Genomic DNA, 20,096 nt, shown 5'->3' with positions numbered 1-20,096 from the left:
AAATAACTGTAAAAGTTTGAAAATACTTGCCTTTTGGAGGAGGACAATAGCTGCAGTGATATGGAGGACCAGTATTTTTCATAACAAATGTTAGAAAAACATTTTACTCTTTAAAACATGTATGTGTATAACTGCATGAACAACCTCCCTCAAAAAAAATAAAGACATATTAGGGAATTCTGAGTTATAAACTAGCTTTCTTTTTATTTCATGTTTTCTTTCTACTTAAAAAATTTTTATATACCATTTAAATATTTTTTAGTTAAATGGATTCAATGTTATTAATTAAAATAACTGACAAAGGAACAAAGTGGTCCTGTTTTAGCTTTAGGTTATGTGTAGTTTATTAAATTGAAAATAATCAAATAATGTGGTTTTGGCTTTCTATTAGGGAAAGTTCAATATTTTTTAATGAAGCGAGTTTAATTAGCTTTGTGAACTAAAAAGCTAATTAAAGTAAACTCACTTCATTAGAAAATAAAGTGAAAATTTTACTTATTTAGAATTAGAGGAAAATTACATCTTCTAATTAATAGAATAGTCTGAATTTGTAAGTGTGGTGAATTGGTTGCAAAAATATCCCTAGTTCTTCACCTTTCCTATATGCATTCTATATATTACGTGACTTTGTAGCAACTCCCACTGATAGGTGGAGTCTATTTCTCCACCTGGAATCTGAGTTCGCCTTGTGATTTGTTTGGCAATGGAACACTATGGAAATGATGGTGCACTAGTTCCAAGGGAGCATGTATAGTTTCACACTTTCTCTTGGACTCTTACCACTGCCATCGAAACAAGCCAGATGTTTGATTGAAAATGGGAGACAACATGGATGAGAACTCAGTAGCCTTAGCCAAGGCCATGTTAAAACATCCTGGAGCCAAGCATGTGAGGGAGCCTGGCTTAGGTCAGCAGAACTGTCAACCCAACCAACTGTTGACTTTAGAGGCAGAAGTGAAACCATCTGAGACCAGAACTGCTTAGCTCAGCTGGACCTTATGAGCAAGAAAAAAATCTTTGTTTCTTTAAGCCACTAAATTTTGGGATGATTTGTTACTAGCAAATACTAAGAGTTATCAACTTGTACCATAAATTAATATTTAACTTTCAAAGACTCTAACTTAATTTTTTAAGCATCCTTAAGAAGAAACTGTCATAAGCTCTCGAAGCAGGAAAAATAATCTTAACAGGAAAACATTTGTTCTGCTTTCCTGGGTATATGTATGCACCATCAGGAGTAGCAGCCAGAGAAAAGTGAGTTGCCTTCTATATATAGAGAGAAAATTTGCTTTAGAGTTGGAGAAAAGTTAAAAGATTAGCTCCTAAATGGACCAGAGTATAAAGAAGTCAGAACAGTGATTGTCCAAGATGGGATTCCATGAAAGAGCAGGCATGCTTAAGATGTAATTTTTAGTTGTTTTCTGTGGGCTGTAAAATGTAACACTTTCACCCACACAGCTTATGGTTCCTATAAACTTTCAGAAAAATCTATAATGCTTACTCATGCTTTCATGTGGTCGGACAGTATATAAGTAATTGGAAGATGTTGCAAACTTTGAATCTAGGTTATTAGTGGTGGGCTGGTGGAGTAGTGGGAGAAGATATCATGAAAGAACCCAGAAATCAGATGCAGTGGTGTCCATCAAAGTTAAATTTCCCAAATAAGCTCACATTAGAAGACAACTTTCAACTTGTTGAAGCTATGTGCTTTGTGGTGGTCTGAACCAATTTCACCCACACTGCTAAGGGAAGGGAGCCCAACTAATAGCTCAATTACATAAGGCAGCCTACCAGGTTGTGGGGTACATTAGAAAATATAAAAGTTAAACATACCTGTAATATAGTACCCAACATACCCACTCCTGGGTATTTACCCAATTGAAATAAAAACCTGTATTCACACAAAAGCTGGTACTTGCATATTTATGTTATCGTATTTATAGTCACCCCATACTCGAAACAACTCGAATGTCCTTCAACTGTTGGTAAACAAACTGTGGTATATACATAAAATGGACTACTAGTCAACAATGAAAAAGGAATGGATTGCTGAAACATGCAACTACATAGATAAATTCATTCTGTTAAGTAAAAGAAGCCAGACACAGATGTCTACTGTATGATTCCATTTATATGCCATTTTTGCGAAGACGAAACTATGAGACAGAAAATAGATCCATGGTTGCCAGGATCTAGGGATGTATAGTAAAATTTGACTGCAAAGGAGCATAAGGGCAATTTTTAAGATGAAAGTACCCTACAGCTTGTTCATGATGGTGGCATATATGACTAACATACATTTATCAAAACTTGTACAACTACACCCTCAAAAAAGGGAGAATTATATTTTAATTAAAAAAAAAAAGTATTAGAATTAGGAACTTAGCCAGAAAGGGTTTGCAATCGAATTTCGGAGAACAGACACTATTGATATAAAATTATTAATGATATAAGCATAATTGAGCTAAAAATTCCCAGAAGGCTATGGATATGAGTTGATAAAATAAAATGAGATTTTCATACCAGAAAGGCTTGAGTGATTTTTAAAGTATTAGTTGGATCTCAGCTGACTTTAAATGAAGGGTGGGAGGTAGGTACATGGGAAAAAGAAGAAAAGTGAGCAGAAATTCAATATTTTATTCTGGAAACAGGAAGAAAGCCAGTGGAATAGGACATGTGTGATTGTGGTGGTTATTACCGCTGATAGAAACCAGTGCCACTAGGAACTTGGCATTCTCCCTTGCCCAACCTCCACTGCCTGAAACAGTTCCCCAGAACGGTCCTCATGGCACTGAAGCTAAGTGCTTAATCTAAATGCTTCTTTCCATGTCTATGTGATTCAAGACTAACTTCATTTGGAGACCTCAATTTGCTGAGATTACATTGGAAACTTGCTTCAAAATCAGGATTCGAAGACACAAAACCTGAGACTTTGGGAATTAAGACTTGTCTTTACATTGAGATTTCCTTCAAAATAATAAAAGTATAAAAATGAGGGAGAGGGAACTAAAAAATGAAATCATAATTATCAAATCAAGATAAATCAAGCTTTCTTTGCCTGAGGTGACTATTGGTTGCAAAGAAGGAAAAATATGTATTTCAGTTAACATTTGTTTCTAGAGAATATGTTTATTTATATTGAAGAATTCCAGGGATAGAATGAAATCCTATTCAGGAAGAATAAGATGTTTTAACTTTAAACTCTCCTTCATTTGTTATGATAATTATCTGTCTCTAACTGACATATTTTTGAATTTCCACCTAATTTAGAGATTAGTTTATGAGGAAGGTTTTTCCCTAGTCTTATACATATGGGCTGGGAATTAGCCAATATATCTTACTTGGACAGCTCTTCTAATCAGTTTCAGAGTAAAGATTTGTGCAAAACAAAACTGGATTTTACTCTTTGAAAATATATTCTCAGATTTTGATTGATCCCATGGGCTTTGAAAAGAGCAAGACATTTGCCTATAATGATAATAGGCAATGTCATTTCCAGTGACATCTGGGTTTAGTAACTTAAACGAGCAAATGACCCCAAAGTTGCATTATGTGATTTTCATTCTCATTAAATACTTGGGGCCAAAAATAAACCAGGGTGAGCTGCAGGGAAATCAGGCAGCTTCTATAAAGTAAAAGTAAGTACAGCCTCATTTGCTACTTTGAGTATAAATTGTAAATGTCTAGCAGTTTCAGGTCATGTTTACTTTTTTTAGGTCAAGGAGTAGTCAAAAAAAAAAAAAAAAATTCCACGATTCATTGGATTTGTATTTTAGCTCTTTTGGGTAAGGTTCTGAGCAAGATTTTTATTAGATTGGAATTTAGCCGCCGCATTCATTAGCACATAACATCTATTGCCAGCTGGAAACAGAATGCTGTAATGGGCAAAGATTGTGTGTGATATAGGCAGGCCCCAGGAATACCATCAAGGTTAATTATTTTAACTTGGAAGTTTTGATGATTATCGGACAGACAAATCTCAGATTTCATAGGCAAATTTTTACGCCTCAAGGATATTCTATGATGATAATCCTGAAAATTAGTGTTGACAGCATTTAGAAGGAGGGTTTTAAGGAATGGTGTAACCGTTTGAATAACTGATGACAGTATTTTCCTTAGTACGTCATGCATTTTTTTTTTAAAGTTACAAGAACATTGTGACTTGCCAAATATGTAAGCAATGTAAAAATATTCAGGGGAAAAACCAAATTATTTCTCTCCCTAATCCCATTATCTTGGAGTAATTGTTGTTAACAATATACTATATATTCTTCTAGAATCCTACACACACACACACACACACACACATGCACACACACACCCCAAGTCAGCAATGTAGATACTACTGATGTGTTTTTGTAAAGTATTGGGGATGGATAGACTACATTTTTTTTTTTTCAAAAATGGTATCTCTTTCTATAGTTCTGCAACTTGCTTTTTACATTTACTAATTGTCATAGGCCTTTTCCATGTCAGTCCTTATAAATATAATATCTGTGTAAAAATTCCCTAACTTGATTGTATAATTTAAATATTGCCTTTCTGATGAACATTTAGATTATTTCTAATTTGATATGAAACCATGATACAATAAAATTTATACATGTCTCTTTGTGAAAATTTAAGTATGTTTTGAGAGACAGATTACTAGGTAAAGTATCAAAGAATTTTAAATATTGATTGATAATAAAAACTTACTCTCCAAAAAAGAGACCCGTATAAATGTATTCTCTTACCATACGTCAATCGATCAATGAGAATTCTTTCTTCCTGCAGATATTCGATACTATTTTTTATTTCAGCCAATCTGATTTTTTAAAACATGATTTGCTAGTAAAGAGGAATATTTTCATAATATGTTTTTTATTTCTTTTCTATGAGTTACTTGTGGTAATCAGTTCATCATCCTTTCCTTATTGATTTATAGGAATTCTTTGTATATTAGGGATTGTGGTGAAAACTGTGTGTTGAAACTCACTTAGCTTTCACTTCAACGCACTTCCCGCGTGTGGAAGTTAGAAGGTAAAAACTAGGTTTCCGTGATTTTTCTGAAACTTGGGGACTGAACATAATTTAGGAGGCACCAATCAGATGCATTTACAGAGCACTTTGTTTAGATGAGAGAGAAGAAGAATGCTCTTCTAATTTTAAAAAATATATGACATACCACATAAATTACACAAAAATTATAAAACTAACGATCTTTTTTATTGATTATTTTTTTGCATCATGTTTTATGCCATATCGATTATTCAAATTATATCAAGTTAATATGATGTTCAATTCAACCACCCCTTGTGTTAAAAAGCAGAGGTTAGAAAAGCTTTATGTATAAATTTTCATGAGTATTTTTAATAGTAAAACTCCAAAAGAACCAATAATAGAACAAAAGAGACTAAGTATCTGTCAAGGGAAATGAAAATAGATAAACTGTTAGATCTCTCAAAATTTGGAGTATTGTGCTGTTAGCAAAAATTTTGATGACAGTTTAGTAATGAAAATGACTATGATATGGGGGTAGGCAAAAAAAATGCAGAATATACTATAAGTTATATTTTTTCCTATGTCCATCCTTGTTTAAAAAAGAGTATAAGAAAGTATTCTGAAAAATTTTGTATGCATCTGGAAAAGTAGTAGAAAAGAAAATTGGAAAATAATGGACTGTTTTTATTGTGGAGCTGAAAGGATTATGCGTAATTTTTGGTTTATTTTTATTTTTATTAATACTAGTTTAATAGTACCTTTACAAAAAGAAAATTTGTTAAATCTAATCAAAGGTGTTGGTTAAAAAAAACTGTGAGTGATAGTCAATGACCCACGGAAAATAAAGCCTGAGGCAAAACTTAGGTGTTAATGCTTTGTGGCTGATGGCAAAAATCTCCCTAATCCTCTATTCCTCTCCATATTGATATATTTGCAATGTGTCTCCATAACTCTCCTTATCAAGGGGCAGAATCTATGTGCCCCACTCCTTAAATCTGGACTGGCTTTGTAATGGGTTTCATTAAATGGAATATGGTGAGAGATATTGCGGCAGATCTAAGCTTCAGTCTTAGGAGGCCTTGCATGCTTCTGCTTTTATTTGCTTTCTTGGGACCTTGCTCAGCTACAATGAGAACAGAGTAGGGCCAGCCTGCTGGAGGATAAGGTACATGCCGAGACAGCAATAAGCTACTCTAGATTTGCCAACTCCTAGCCAACATAGCAACGTACTAAAGCTGAGGCCAGAAGAATTGCCCAGCTGAGCTTAGCCCAAATAGCCAACCTCCAGAATTGTGACTTAAATAAATAAATGTTTTTAAGCCACTAAATTTGGGAGTATTTTGTTATATAATGAAAGCTAACCCTTCCATGCTTTTTGGAAAAGCGCATATACAATAAAGAGTGAGGGAAGAAAAAAGAGAGGTAAGGAAGGTAATAAAATATAAAGAGGTAGATTTCAGAGCTAACCAGTTTCAAAAAAAACTGTGGTGGCTGGGTCACAGCAGATGTCTTACGGAGGGACTTTATAGAGGCACAGCATCTTGGAACAGGCTATTAAAGGGAAGGGAGATAAAAGAATTTGTCTACCAGCCATTTTTATCTCCTGACTCTCATTGGTCCAAATTTGCTCCATTGGGTATTAATACCCATGTGTTTCTGGATTGTGTTACACTGTCCTTCTGGTAGTTACCCCAGGGAAGCTCAAGCTCATGAGAGTAAAGATAGCAGCATGCTGGGTAAGTATGGCACACTGATTACAAAAATGTCCCAAATTCTCTACTTGGCCTTATACCCATACACTTTGCAATGTGACTTCGCGGTTCCTTCTATTAAATGGTAGAACCTATTTCTTCATGTCTTGAATCTGAGCTGGCCTTTTAACTTGTTTTAGCCTATAGAATGTGACAAAAGCAATTGTGTGCCAGTTCTGAGCTGAGACTGCAAGAGGCCTTACATTTTTCTTCTCTATCTCTCTTTCTCTTCAGACAGACCCTTGACTCTCTATGTGAACAAATCGGGGCTAGCCTGGTAGCAGTTGACCCAGTCATCCCCACTTTTTACCAGCCAACAGCTAGCCAACTGCAAGAAGCAGAGTTACCTAGCTGATCTGCCGCTGACTGCATATGCATAAGTTTCCCACGCCAAGACTAGAATAACCATCCAACTAAGCCTTGCCTAAACTGCTGACCCATTGAATCAAGAGCTAAATACATAATTGTTTTAAGCTACTCAGCTGTGGAGTCGCTTTTATGCAGTAAATAACTATTTTATGTAGCAATAACTGTTAGAGTGAGCTTGCAACCGAGGGAGTGAATAACACAGAATCTAAACTTGAAAAAGTTCATAATTTTAAAAATCCAGAGCACTCTACACATGAAAACTTGCCTATGCCATTGTATCCTTGAAGTGAAAGGCGTTGTTGCAAATTAGTTTTCTAATTAGTCAAGTTCAATATAATGAGATTTTTTAATCTTTTAAAAGTAATATATGATACTGGCAAGCAGCCTGATTGCTTTTTGTACTGAAAAGTGTTAATAACCTGTTCCCTTGTTTTTCATTAATTATTGCTTAATTTCCTGTGCAAGTGGGTGGATTGTTTTTTATAACAATAACGTGATGGAAATGTTTACTTAGACTTGTCATTCAAACGATGGACGTGTGTTACTTGTATAACAGGCAAGGAGATATTATTCTCCATCTCCAAGAAAAACACTCTTAAATGAAGAATTATGACTTCTTAGTTTTATTGCCTATAATATTGGTTTAATGGTAGCATAATTAGGAATTTAAATCATAATTGATCTATTATTTTTAGAAAATGGTTGAAAGTTTTTCTTTCACTTTACAACTGTGTAGTGAGATTGATGCTTCTGACCCCTGGCTGGGGTAGCGAAATGAAGACCAAGTGTGTCAAGACCTAATTGAGATCACTAACAAGACACCTAAAAGTGTTTTTCTAATTAGTTCTAGGTAAGTAGCTAAAGGCAAAAGAGCAATGCTGTAAGCAGCTGGTAATCATGTAAGTATCAGAGACAAGCTCTATATTTTTACCTCATAATACTATAACAAAATACTAAAGTAGATTTTGATGAACTCAGCCTCAAAGTGGAACAAGTTACACCTAAGTGTTTGTGTCTCTTTAAATCTTGCTCCAAATCAGGGTTTCCCAGTTTTGGCCATATTGACACTTGGGGCCAAGTAATTCTTTGTTGCGGGCTTTTCTGTGCATTGTAGGATGCTTAGCAGCATCTCTGGCCTCTACCCACTAGATGCCAATAGTCCCTCCTCTGCACAGTTGTGACAACCAGAAATGTCTCCAGACATTATCAGATGTCCTCTAGGTCACAAAAGTGCCCCTGGTTGAGAGTAACTGCTCCAAATCAATATCTTTGTTCTTCCAGGATTGTGTTGCAGTTCTTTGAGGGCTGCTGCAGAAACTGACGAGGAAACAAAATAAGTGAGACTTCAGGTTCCTTAATTGTACTTCACCCAGAGAAGCTTTAGTTTTGTGTGTTTGCTTGGGAAGTCAGGTTTTACTATAAAATTTGTCTTAAACTGATGCTAAATCAAAGGGGTTTTTTTTTAATTCCTCTAAATCTAGGAGAATATTAGTGCAAAGATTCAGGTATTAGTAACTTAAAAGTACTTTTCTAGAAATAGTGTCTACAAAGCATGTATTATATTCTAATGCTGTTTGTTATCCACCTTATTAAAAACTATTGGCTCATGCAGTCATAACCCAAGTTTATGGCAGCAACATCATTTATAGTCAGCATCTCTAGGAAGAAATATAACAGCCTCTTAAGAATTTGAGTTGCAATTCCCATTCCAAACAGGGATCCACTGATTACAAAACAGGCTAATCAGGAGAACATGGAGGATGAGCAAAACCCACTACAACTGCTCCCTACTATACAATACTAGAAAAAAAACCTGAAATATATTCTCTTGTATAACTCAGAAGAATTAAAATACTAGTTTCTACAATGAAATTTAATCTTATTTTAGCCATAAAACCTCTTTTTCAAATGAAATTTCATGCAGAATCTTAATAAATAAAACAGATAAAAGAGCTTTGCAGAGCAAAGCGGAAAGTTATGGTCCCAGAGGCTCAGCCAGGCACTTAACCTAAGTACTATATTAGAAGATTAGGGATTCACAGAAATATAGAAACGAATGATTTAAATGAACATTTATACATCTCTATGATGGCTATGATCATTACAAGGTGTTACATGTGGAATGAATGGACCAGGCCACTCTGCTACAATTGCACACCCATACTCACTATCTACTTATTTGATTTTGTATAAAGTTTCACACTTACTTTTTTGTAAATTTTTCTATTTCATTACAGATCACAAAATTGAGCAGTATTCCCAGTAGAGCACACACAATTAGTCAAGCACCATTTATTTAGTGCTGTGTGTATTTAGATAATATCGGATCCCAAGTTGGCAATATTCTTTCTGGTTATAAAGTCAACTTCTGTTCTTTATAATCAAATTAGCAAAGCTAAAATTATTCTTGAGTGCCTGATCTTTTTTATTGAGGTACAATTTATATTTTTTTCTAAAATATAAAGATTACTTTTCACTGATACAGTAAGGTTTACGGTTTTATTTTATTTATTAAATTTATTGGATTGACATTGGTTAATAAAATAATATAGGTTTCAAGTGTACAATTCAATAATATGTCACATGTATATTGCATTGTGTGTTCACCATTGAAAGCCAAATCTCTTTCTGTCATCGTGTATTTGACCCTCTTTACCCTTTCTCTACCTCCTCCCTTCCCCCTTTTCCTCTGGTAACCACTACCAGCAGTACCCAACATTTTTTGCACCAGGGACGGGTGCTCCTATGAGAATCTAATGTCTGATAATCTCAGGTGGAGCTATGCTAGTGCTAGGGAGTGGCTGCAAACACAGATGAAGTTTCCTTTGCCAGCTTGCCTGCCGCTCACCTCCTGCTGTGCTGGTTCCTAACAGGCCACAGACTGGTACTGGTCTGCTGCCTAGGGGTTGGGGACTCCTGCACTAAACTGTTGTCTGTGTCTATGAGTTTTTGTTTGTCTCATTCGTTTATTGCTTTCAGTTTTATATTCCACATATAAGTGAAATCATATGGTCCTCAACTTTTTCTGATTTATTTCACTTAGCATGATAATTCCAAGATCTATCCATATGGTTGCAAATGGCAGTATTTTTATCTTTTCTTTTTTTTTATTATTTATTATTATTTGTGCCTACAGCACCTAGTCTTCCTAGGTGGTCTCCCATCCAAGTTACTAAACAGGCCCGACCCTGCTTAGCTTCCGAGATCAGACATCGAGCTTGTTCAGGGTGGCATGGCCATAGACCATGGACTATGGCTCCACTGGGGCGCAGATCTTCTGCATGTAAAGGAGATGTGCTAACAGGACCTTCTGCGTGTAAAGCAGATCTGCTACACGATGGAGCCACGTCCATTTCATCTTTTCTAATGACTGAGCAATACACACATATCTTAAGTGTTCGGTTTAATGAGCTTTGAAAACTGAATATGGCTGTGTAACCATCACCCAAAACAAGACACAGAACATTGTCATCACCTCAGAAATTTCCTTCGTGGCCCTTTACAATCAAATGCTCCCCCAGAAGCAACACTTTCTTAATTTGATCACCACGGATTAGTTTTGAATGCTCCAGACTTCATATAAGTGGGACCATACAGTACATTTTCTTTGGGGTCCAATTTTTCCCTTGTTGCAATGTCTGTAAAATTTATCCATGTCATTTCATATATTACTATTTAGTAATAAAAAGGAACCAATTAGTAATAAAAAGGAACCAAATAGTAATAAAAAGGAAGCTTTCCAATGCATGGAAAGGTTCCATGCATCCTTAAAAGATTCTCTTATATACTGATTTGTGTATATACAAGACACATTTTAAGAAGATAAAATCTCTACCAAAGTAGTTTTTTTGAGAAATTTTTATTCAGAGATAGTAGTCATGTGATAAACACCCATTTGTAGTTAATCTAGAACTGAGAGTGGGTCTTTGCTTTTTAATTTGCTTTTGCTTTCCAAAAGCATTTAAAAATCATAATTTTGAAAAATACAGACACAGAACCTGTGCTTGTGGCTCAATGGTAAACATTTAAGCAATTTACCCCTGTCCTGCTAACATAATCATCAGCTTTTAAGACAATTAGGCTGTGTAAAAATAATCTACATATAGGGGAAAGAACTAAATTCACAACAATTGGTCTTCAAAAGCATTTCGCTTTTACAGAACAAGAATGATATGAGCTTAATCAATAGATGTGCCTGATGAGAAAAATTCTACCTCCTTGAACTTTGGGGGTGAAAATTATTTTGATACATCACTTGGGACTGCTATAAATTTCTTAGTGATAAAATGTGATGAAACCACAGGTTTATAGAAACATTCTGAATGTTATTTGGGGGTAAGTACTTAAACAAACATTAATGTTGGCAATGCTCACTTACTTAAGTCGGTCTCTAGATATTTTAAGTAAGTTGCTCAACACATTTCTCGGTTCCCTGCTACATTTCAGACTCAAAGCTCACTACAAGTCAACAAAAATCAGTAAGTTATGATTAGTGATACATACCTATAAATTTATTAGATGTTATTTTTTATTCACTTTTTTTCCTTCTGCCCAGCTACCGAGAACTTGCTGGAGTAATTAAACTAAATAGAAAGCAGAGGTCTAGGAGAAATTTAATATATGCCTCCTTTCTTTTAAAATCCCAAGCAATCCATGTAAGTTAACAAATTTCGCGCGCGCGCGCGTGCGTGCGTGCGTGCGTGTGTGTGTGTGTGTGTGTGTGTACAAAGGAAGCACATAGTAGTCTTTCCTTGAGCCTAACAGAGCATGAAGAGAGATTCTTGGGGAAGAAAATGGGAAAACCAAATATCGCCAGAGACAGCACAGATTTTACAATTTGAATGAGAGTAAATTATTTTCTAAAGCTTTGTCTTCCTCTTACAAAATGGAGAAACCAGTAAAGACACATATGTCTAATTTCAATACCCAGAAAATAAGTCCATCAGGTACAGTTTCTAAAGCTAACTGTGGCTGAAAGACACATCTGTGCATAGTCCACCTTTCATTTTCATCTTACCCTGAGAACAGCTATTTCACTGAATTCTTAACTATAAATTTAAAAAGCATCATTTCACAAGATTTCTAAATGTTTGAGGGTTTCTACATAATTGAAATCTGTATAAAAATACTCTTCTCCCCACAAATTCTTAATCTCTATAATTTTGATCGGTTGATAGATTAGATAGATAGATAGATAGATAGATAGATAGATAGATAGATAGATGATAGAGATAGATGGCTGGATATAGAAGAGGCCATTTGTATTTGTTAGCTATTGCTACCTAACCATCTCAGAACATTTATTATTGACTTCACCTTCCTGGTTAGGTCTAATTGCAATTCTAATGTTCTCATAGCACCATATATCCCTGTTTCTAAAGCATTAACGACAGGTGCCATTCATATGAGTGTTTGCATTATTAATTTGTATGAGTATTTGATTACTCTCCATTTCCCCTCTCTCTTGCTCCTCTTGCTCTCCCTCTCCCTCCCTCCCCCGCTCCACTTCATAATATAGAATGGATGAATAAATGACAAAATGTCACAAAGATCAACATAGCTGGGTTCTCGAGTATAAGTGCTCTATAAGTGGTGAAATTTCATTTTATGTATTTTCATAAATAGTGCTACAGGACTATTCAAGAAGTAGGTTTGTTTCTCTGAATTTCTCCTGCTCCACTGGCTTCCTGCCTTTTGTATAAATATTCGGTATATACTTATCTCACCCAATCACAACCCAAGCCACTAATTTCTACTTGTACCACCTTGATACAATAAAATCTCTCTTCTGAGTTCATCAGCACCCCAATTTTGCCAAATCCATACATCTTTAGTCATTTATTATCTTTTTAGACCTTGCTGCAGCTTTTGATACCATTTGTTATCCTCTTCCTTTTTTAAATCTTTTGTTTTTATAATTTTAATTGTGGTAAAATACACTAACATAAAATTTATCATTTTAACTATTTTTTAAATATAATATTCAATAATGTTAAGTATATGCACACTGCTGTTTAACCAATCTCCAGAATGTTTTTGTCTCGCAAAACTCAAACTCTATACCCATTAAGCAACTCCCCCTTCCCCCTTCCCCCTTCCCCATAGCCCCTGGCAGTAACCACTCTTGTTTCTGTAAATTTGACTATTCTAGATACCTCATATTAGTGGAATCATACAGTATTTGCATTCTCTCCTTTTGCAATTATTTTCTCCTTTGCTTTCCATGATTTGGATCTCTGTTTGCCTCTACCCTCTTTCCAAAGTTTCCCTTCCTTCCCTGGCACTTCCCTTCCTGTGACACCTTGAGTTTCCCCAACAGAACCTAAAACAAAAATTTGCGTGCAAGTAATTTCAGAAGTGACTCTAGGAAACAAGGGTATGGCAGTGGGGAAGGGAAGAAAAAAGCTGATAAAAAGTGCATTATCAATAAAAATGCATTACCGTTATGGGCAACTAGAGTTCAGTCTCAGTGGGGGCTCTGAGACAATGAAGCACACAGCTTAGAGTTGTCCCCACTAAATGGAAGGAGGCTGGGCATCTATCTACAACAATGCTCAGTCCTCACTGGCTAAGGGCTCTTCCTAGAGACATTAACTCTATGGGTTTCCAGCCCGAGCACTGCATGGGCCACCATCTTCCATGGACAGAATGTACTCAGGTTGAGGGTGCAAGTGCTAGCAGAGGAGATGTAAGAGTCACCGGAAATATCTGCCAATGTCCTCTTTCCTTCCTTGCCCTTCTCATTCTACACATGGTCTCAGCTGATGTATCTCATCAATGCCATGCCTCCCATTACCTTCTACATGCTGAAAACTTCTAAATATTTGGCCCAGATTTTCTTCCTGTAATCTGGATCCTTATATTCATCTGCTTACTGGACAGCAACTTCTGGGGGAGCTTATGGTATCTAAAATCACCAGATTTGTTCTTCCTCCTCTAGTCCTACCTGTGGCTGAGTGTGTGCCCCCTCTCTGGTTACCCTCCCACCACTACCTTGCTTAATGCACCTGTGACTCTTGGTCTACTGGGCAAGAAATCTGGCAGGTGTCTTGGAGCCCTCTCTCACCATCACTTCTCAAGGCTAATCAGTTTTGAAGATCTGTCAATTCTAATTCCTAAAAAGCCCTCTAGTACATCTCTTCCACCACCACTGTAATTTTCTTTGTTCAGTTTCTTATTATCTCTCACCTTGACTACTGCAATAGTCTCCTTGCACTCCTCCTCACTCAGTTAAAACTTCATCTAGTTCATGCCCTAGGCAGCAGGAAGACTGATCTTCAATTAAAATCTGGTCACATCACTCCCTTGTTTAAATTCTTTTAATGATACTTGATTATTGCGGTCATTTTATAATTGTTTTATTTTGTCAGTTACAGAGGCAGACTCTTCTTTTGCTAGTTTCTGGAGAAAGGGGTAAACAATAGAGATTAACCGTTTCTTAAATATTTGAGAAATAATGCTTATAAAAACAATTAGACGTGGGTGTTTTGGAAAAAGAGGTCTTTGACAACCAATTTAATTCCTTTTATAGTTACTGGTCCATTTAAATTCTCTCTATTTTGATTACTTCTCTAAAAATTTGTTCATTCCATCTAGGTATTCAAATTAATAGATATGGTTTATAATACGTGTTTTTATTTTAAATTTTTGTTGCATGTATAGTCTTTTTTCTTTATTTTATGGATTTATTTATTTTCAAATTTCACTTCCTCCATTTAGTCTTGCCAGAAATCTATCTTTCTTATTAAGCTTTCAAAGAACTAGCTTTTGATTTTTCTTAATTATTGCTATTTGCTGTTATTTCTATTATTCACAATTTCATAGATTTCTGCCATTAGTATAATATTTTCTTTGTCTTTGGTTTATTACATTTGCTCTTCTGCTATTTTTCGTATTCTTTATGTGCGTGCTTAGCTTACTTCTATTTTACCCTTTTTGATTTCTTGATGTATGTAGTAAAGCTAAATATTTTCTTCTAGGTACTGCTTTTATGTCTCTCAGAATTTGACATGTGTAAAAGAGAAAACTCCACTTCTCTCTACTACACACGCTTCTGACACTAAATGTGTAGTTTTTTTCCTTCCACACTGACCAATTCTCAATTCAATCCTGATACTATCTACCTGGAATTAGTATCCAATCCCTCAAGTTAAGGGCTCAGTCCCACAATAGCTTACAAAACTCAAGAAAGCAGTTTACATACTATTACCTATTCTTTATAAAAAGGTACAACTCAGGAACAGCCAATGGAAGAGATGCATTGGGCAAGGTATAGGGGACAGGGACACAGAGCTTCTACACTGTCTCCGGGCATGCCACTCTCCCAGCACCCAGAAGCTCTCCAAACCCTTTCATTTAGGCTTTTCATGCAGACTCTATTACATAGGCATGATTGATTAAATTATTGACCACTGGTGATTAAGTCAACCTCTAGTCCCAAGTGGGGCCGAAAGTTCTAATCATCTATTGGTTCCCTTGGCAACCAGCCCCAACCCAATACCTACCTAAAAGCCCCAGGCTGACAGCTAGCTATTCATTAGCTTACAAAATGACACATTGTTTCAGAGATTCCAAGAGTTTTAGGAGCTCTGTGCCAGAAAATGGGATCAGAGACCAAATATGTATTTATTATGTCACATGTGTTTCATTACCATTCATTTTTAAATGTTTCTTAATTCAGACGTATTAGACGTATTATAAAATAGGAAAATGGGAGTGCATGACCTAACCCCTTAAATCCCTGAATAATGTCAAAGAAGGAATCCCTCTTGAAGTAGATTCCATGAGAACAAAGCAAAGGATCTAAGAAATACTGAAAGCTAAAATATCAGTTTCTTTCATGTGTTTAAATGTAGCCAAAGTCCATTATCAACCCTCATCCCTTGAAAGTGAAAGAAAAGAAAATGAATGAATGAAAGATGACAGGTTAGTGAGTCTAATTCATTTAAACTATTTTCTGGGAGTATCATCTTGTTCTAGATACCAATCAGGCATAGAATTTTATGAGATTTCTTTTACATTTGTTATTAAATAAAAGAATTTAAAACTATTTTATCAAATAATATCATAAGCTATTTATCTTAATTACAAAAACCTTATGTGGTTTCATCTTATAAATGTCACACTGTTTTTCTTGCAATTAAAAAAGTTAAATATTAAGTGCTGGTTGTCAGACCAATTTGTTTTTAGCAGTTTATGCTATTCTATTAAATTAAGAACATAGATATGATTTGATCATGATAACTAATAAAATTTAAGAAATTCTTTCTACGTTTTCATGCATGAGTCTCATTTCATTATTCTCAAAAACAGAACACCAGAATGTCACACACACACATATACATACACACCCATGCACACACATACAGACATATATTTCAAAGAAATACCATGCTTTCTGTCATACTCCTTGCTTCACAAACAATTTACATTTTAGATATTTAAGTAGTTCGAATTAAATAATGAGAAGCAGAATATTGATTTCTTATCTTTTTTATAACTTACCATAAAATTGATAAATTTTTGTCATGTTTTGAGTAATACCCCTTGTAAAGATGCATTCTGTAAGATGGATATTTCGATATGCAATATAACGTATCTATTTGAATGGAGAAATGATGTCCCACTTTTTTCTGGCGGATACGATCGATGTGGCTAATGAGTTTAATAATGAGGACTGGCTTTGCCAATTAGGTCACTCAGCAGACTTTTCCATGAATTGATCCGTAGGTCTGATTTTTGATAAAGAAAAATGTCTTAAGGCATGTAATATCTTAAGACATTTTTATAAAAATATTTTATTTGCAAAGGCATATAGAAATTAACAATATTTTGAATTTCCAAAACTTTTCAGAGTATATCTGTAGTTGAAAGAGTAATAAGCTCTATTTAATAGTGTTCGATTATTCCTTTTTTACATGATCTCTGTAGCTTTAATGATGAATGTTTGCATATTTATTTCTTTAAGTCACCCCTTAAAATTTATCTTTCAATAAATTTAGTTTTAATTCTTAGAATGCTTGCTTTATTTGTTAACCAAGTCACCACTGAGCACCTTCTTCGTGCCGGTTGTTATTATTTTTGGTAAATCCTTTTTGATTTTCCTCCCAGAATAGAAATACTTTTACAAGTCTAGGATTTCCAGTCATGAACTTTTAGCAAAATTGAAGGAGGGCTTGTCAAGTTCATAACTGATAAAATCATTAAAAAATTTTAATCACCACGTGTTTTGGCATATATTTGGAAATTTCGAATAATTGAATACCATTGCTATAACTAAACTTCTTCCAATCTTGTGTACTTACTTATGAGAAAAACTTTCACAGTTATTATACAAACAAAAAAATAACAGAATAGAATCTACTATTAGACCCATGTCCTTATAACAATTAAAGAAATATTTATGTATTTCATAAATATCCACAGATATATGAATCAGGAACAAGTCTTATTTATCTCGTTTAGAGATGTATTTACAAAAAAAATGTACTTTCATATTTAGTACTTGTTTATCAAAATTCATAATAGACTTATAATGTTTTTATCAATTATGAATTACCAATAATTGCAATGTTATTTCAGTACATTTTTAAACATATCGACCTTTATGGTCATAGGCAATAGAAAAATAATTTAATTTATTATCTATATTTTTGGACCTTAAAAGAATGTCAAATGAGTAATAAAAACTTTGAAATATAAAACAAATTACTTTAGGATAAAATTCTGTAGGAAAACCATAATAAAAGTTTGATTTCAAACAGTAAAAAAATAATGAAAAATTACTGACTCTCATTGGAGAATTTCTTTTTTTCCCAATGAATGATGCTAAATTTGAAAATGTCATTTGTTATTAGATTCCTTTGGATATACTTAAAATACTATGTGTTATTACATCATTGGATTCAACTTAAAATATGTGAGGGGATCAATAGTTTTTCAAAATTACTTTTGAGATTTAGCAGCAAAATGTTCTAAGACCATTATCTTAGGATTCCCCTTCTAGGGAAATAGGTTCATATATGGGCAGCATCGGGGCCACACGGTGTCCTCGCCACAATGTAGTAAAGATGCTTTGAAACTGTGATGGGCCATGGTAGAAGTTCAAACATCTCAGAAAAAACCTTTGTCATACTAGCTGCCAGCACAGCTAACATCCTAATTTTCATGGCTCTTCCAATGAAACTCCAAGTTCCTGCAATTCAGGCTCCTGATATTAAGGAAAATTATGCAAAACTTTGCCTTTTTGTGTGATGCTGGGAATTCTTTAACAAGCCTGCTTGAGGTTCACCTGATGTTCTAGGGCAGTGCAGTCCAAAAGAACTTTCTGTGATGATGGCAATGTTCTGTACCTGAGCTGTTCGATTTGCTAGCCACTAGCGTCTACTGAACATTTGCTAAAGCAACTAAGCAACATATAAATTTTTGATTTATATAAGCTTAATTAGTTTAATTTTAGATTTAAATAGCCACATGCAACTTAGCTAACATACTGATAAAAAAAGCTCTAGCATAAGGTACCTTTGTTTGATTTACTATTTACTATTGATTAGGGCTCAGACTCTCCAAAGTTAAATGTTAACTTCTAAAAGACTGATAGGTTGCAAATGATTTCTGCCCTGTAGTTTTATTGCCTTGTAGTACATTAACCAGTTTTGTATTTAACTAACAATCTTATTTCAATATTTTTTTCACTGGTGATATGTCCTTTAGTCCAGTCTGTTGAAATCTCCTTTTAACCAGCCTTACCATCCTATTTCTGCCATTAACAGATTTCTGCTATGAATCGGCTCATGTCCCATATATATTTGTAAAAATGTATGCTTTTGAAGTTTTTGAAAATTGTACTCTGATGTTGCTTTCCATCTGACTTCATTTACTGTTTCCTAAGTTCTTCTAGTCCTCAGATTTTGCTCCTGGATATGAACCGGAAGTATCTTTTAATCACTTAGCTCTGTTTGGAACCCAATTCCTGTTTGTATTTGAGAGAGGAAAGAATATGGATTTTAGAGTTAGATACAGTGGATTAAGATCCTAGCTCTACCACTTATAACATTGTGTGACCTAAAAAAAAGTTATAAAAATACTAGAAACTACCCAGTAAGGTCGCTGTTAGGAACAAATGGAACATTATAATAATAAGCGCAGCATTATACTGAGCAGTAGTCAGTGTTTGGTAAAAACTAGTGGCTTCACCTGTTTGAAACTTCTAGCCCTATCTCCTTTCTCCATATTTATTGGCCTTTAGCCTTGCAGAGCTCTTCCACTCTGGAAGCTTTCTTCTGCCCCCACCCTATACTGTATAACGTTACTGAAACCACTGTTATGGGTTGAATTGTGGCCCCCTAAATTCATATGTTAAAGTCTTACTCCCCCCACCTTGGTACTTCAGAATGTGACTGTATTTGGAGATAGAGACTTTAAAAGGGTAATTAAATTAAAATAAGAGTGGTGTCATAAGAAGAGGATATTTGGACATAAGAAGAGATACAGAGGAAGATCATGTGAGGACACAGGGAGAAGATGACCATCTACAAGTCAAGAAGAAGGGCCTCAGAAGAAACCAATCCTGCTGACACCTTGATCTAAAATTCCCAGCTTCCAGCAACCGAAATGTCCTACGATAGATGATTGGCTAAAGAAGCTGTGGTACATATATACAATGGAATATTACTCAGCCATAAGAAGACATGAAATACTGCCATTTGCAACAACATGGATGGACCTTGAAATAATCATACTAAGCAAAATAAGCCAGACGGAAAAGGTTGAAAATCACATGATATCACTTATATGTGGGATATAAACCTAAAAGCAACAGATGAACAGGACAAACAAACAGAGACTCATGGACATCGACAATGGACTAGTGTTTACCAGAGGGGATTAGGGAGGAGGAAAAATAGAATGTTAAAAAAATTAAAATTAAAATTAAAATTTTTTTTAAGAAAGAAGAAAGAAGAAACCATGAAATCTAATCATAGAAATGCAATA

The 20,096-nt window shown here is 34.9% G+C and overlaps 2 pseudogenes; one reads left to right on the top strand and one right to left on the bottom strand.

Moving 5' to 3' along the window:
• LOC105299457 overlaps positions 1 to 20,096 on the top strand; it is a 43,794-nt pseudogene that overhangs the window by 15,729 nt on the left and 7,969 nt on the right.
• On the bottom strand, positions 10,231 to 10,347 carry LOC111746863 (annotated as a pseudogene).

This window comes from Pteropus vampyrus, unplaced genomic scaffold (assembly GCF_000151845.1).
Source record: "Pteropus vampyrus isolate Shadow unplaced genomic scaffold, Pvam_2.0 Scaffold7, whole genome shotgun sequence".
Lineage (NCBI taxonomy): Eukaryota > Metazoa > Chordata > Mammalia > Chiroptera > Pteropodidae > Pteropus > Pteropus vampyrus.
The sequence above is the reverse complement of the archived record's forward strand: the minus strand, read 5'-3'. Positions and strand labels throughout refer to the sequence as shown.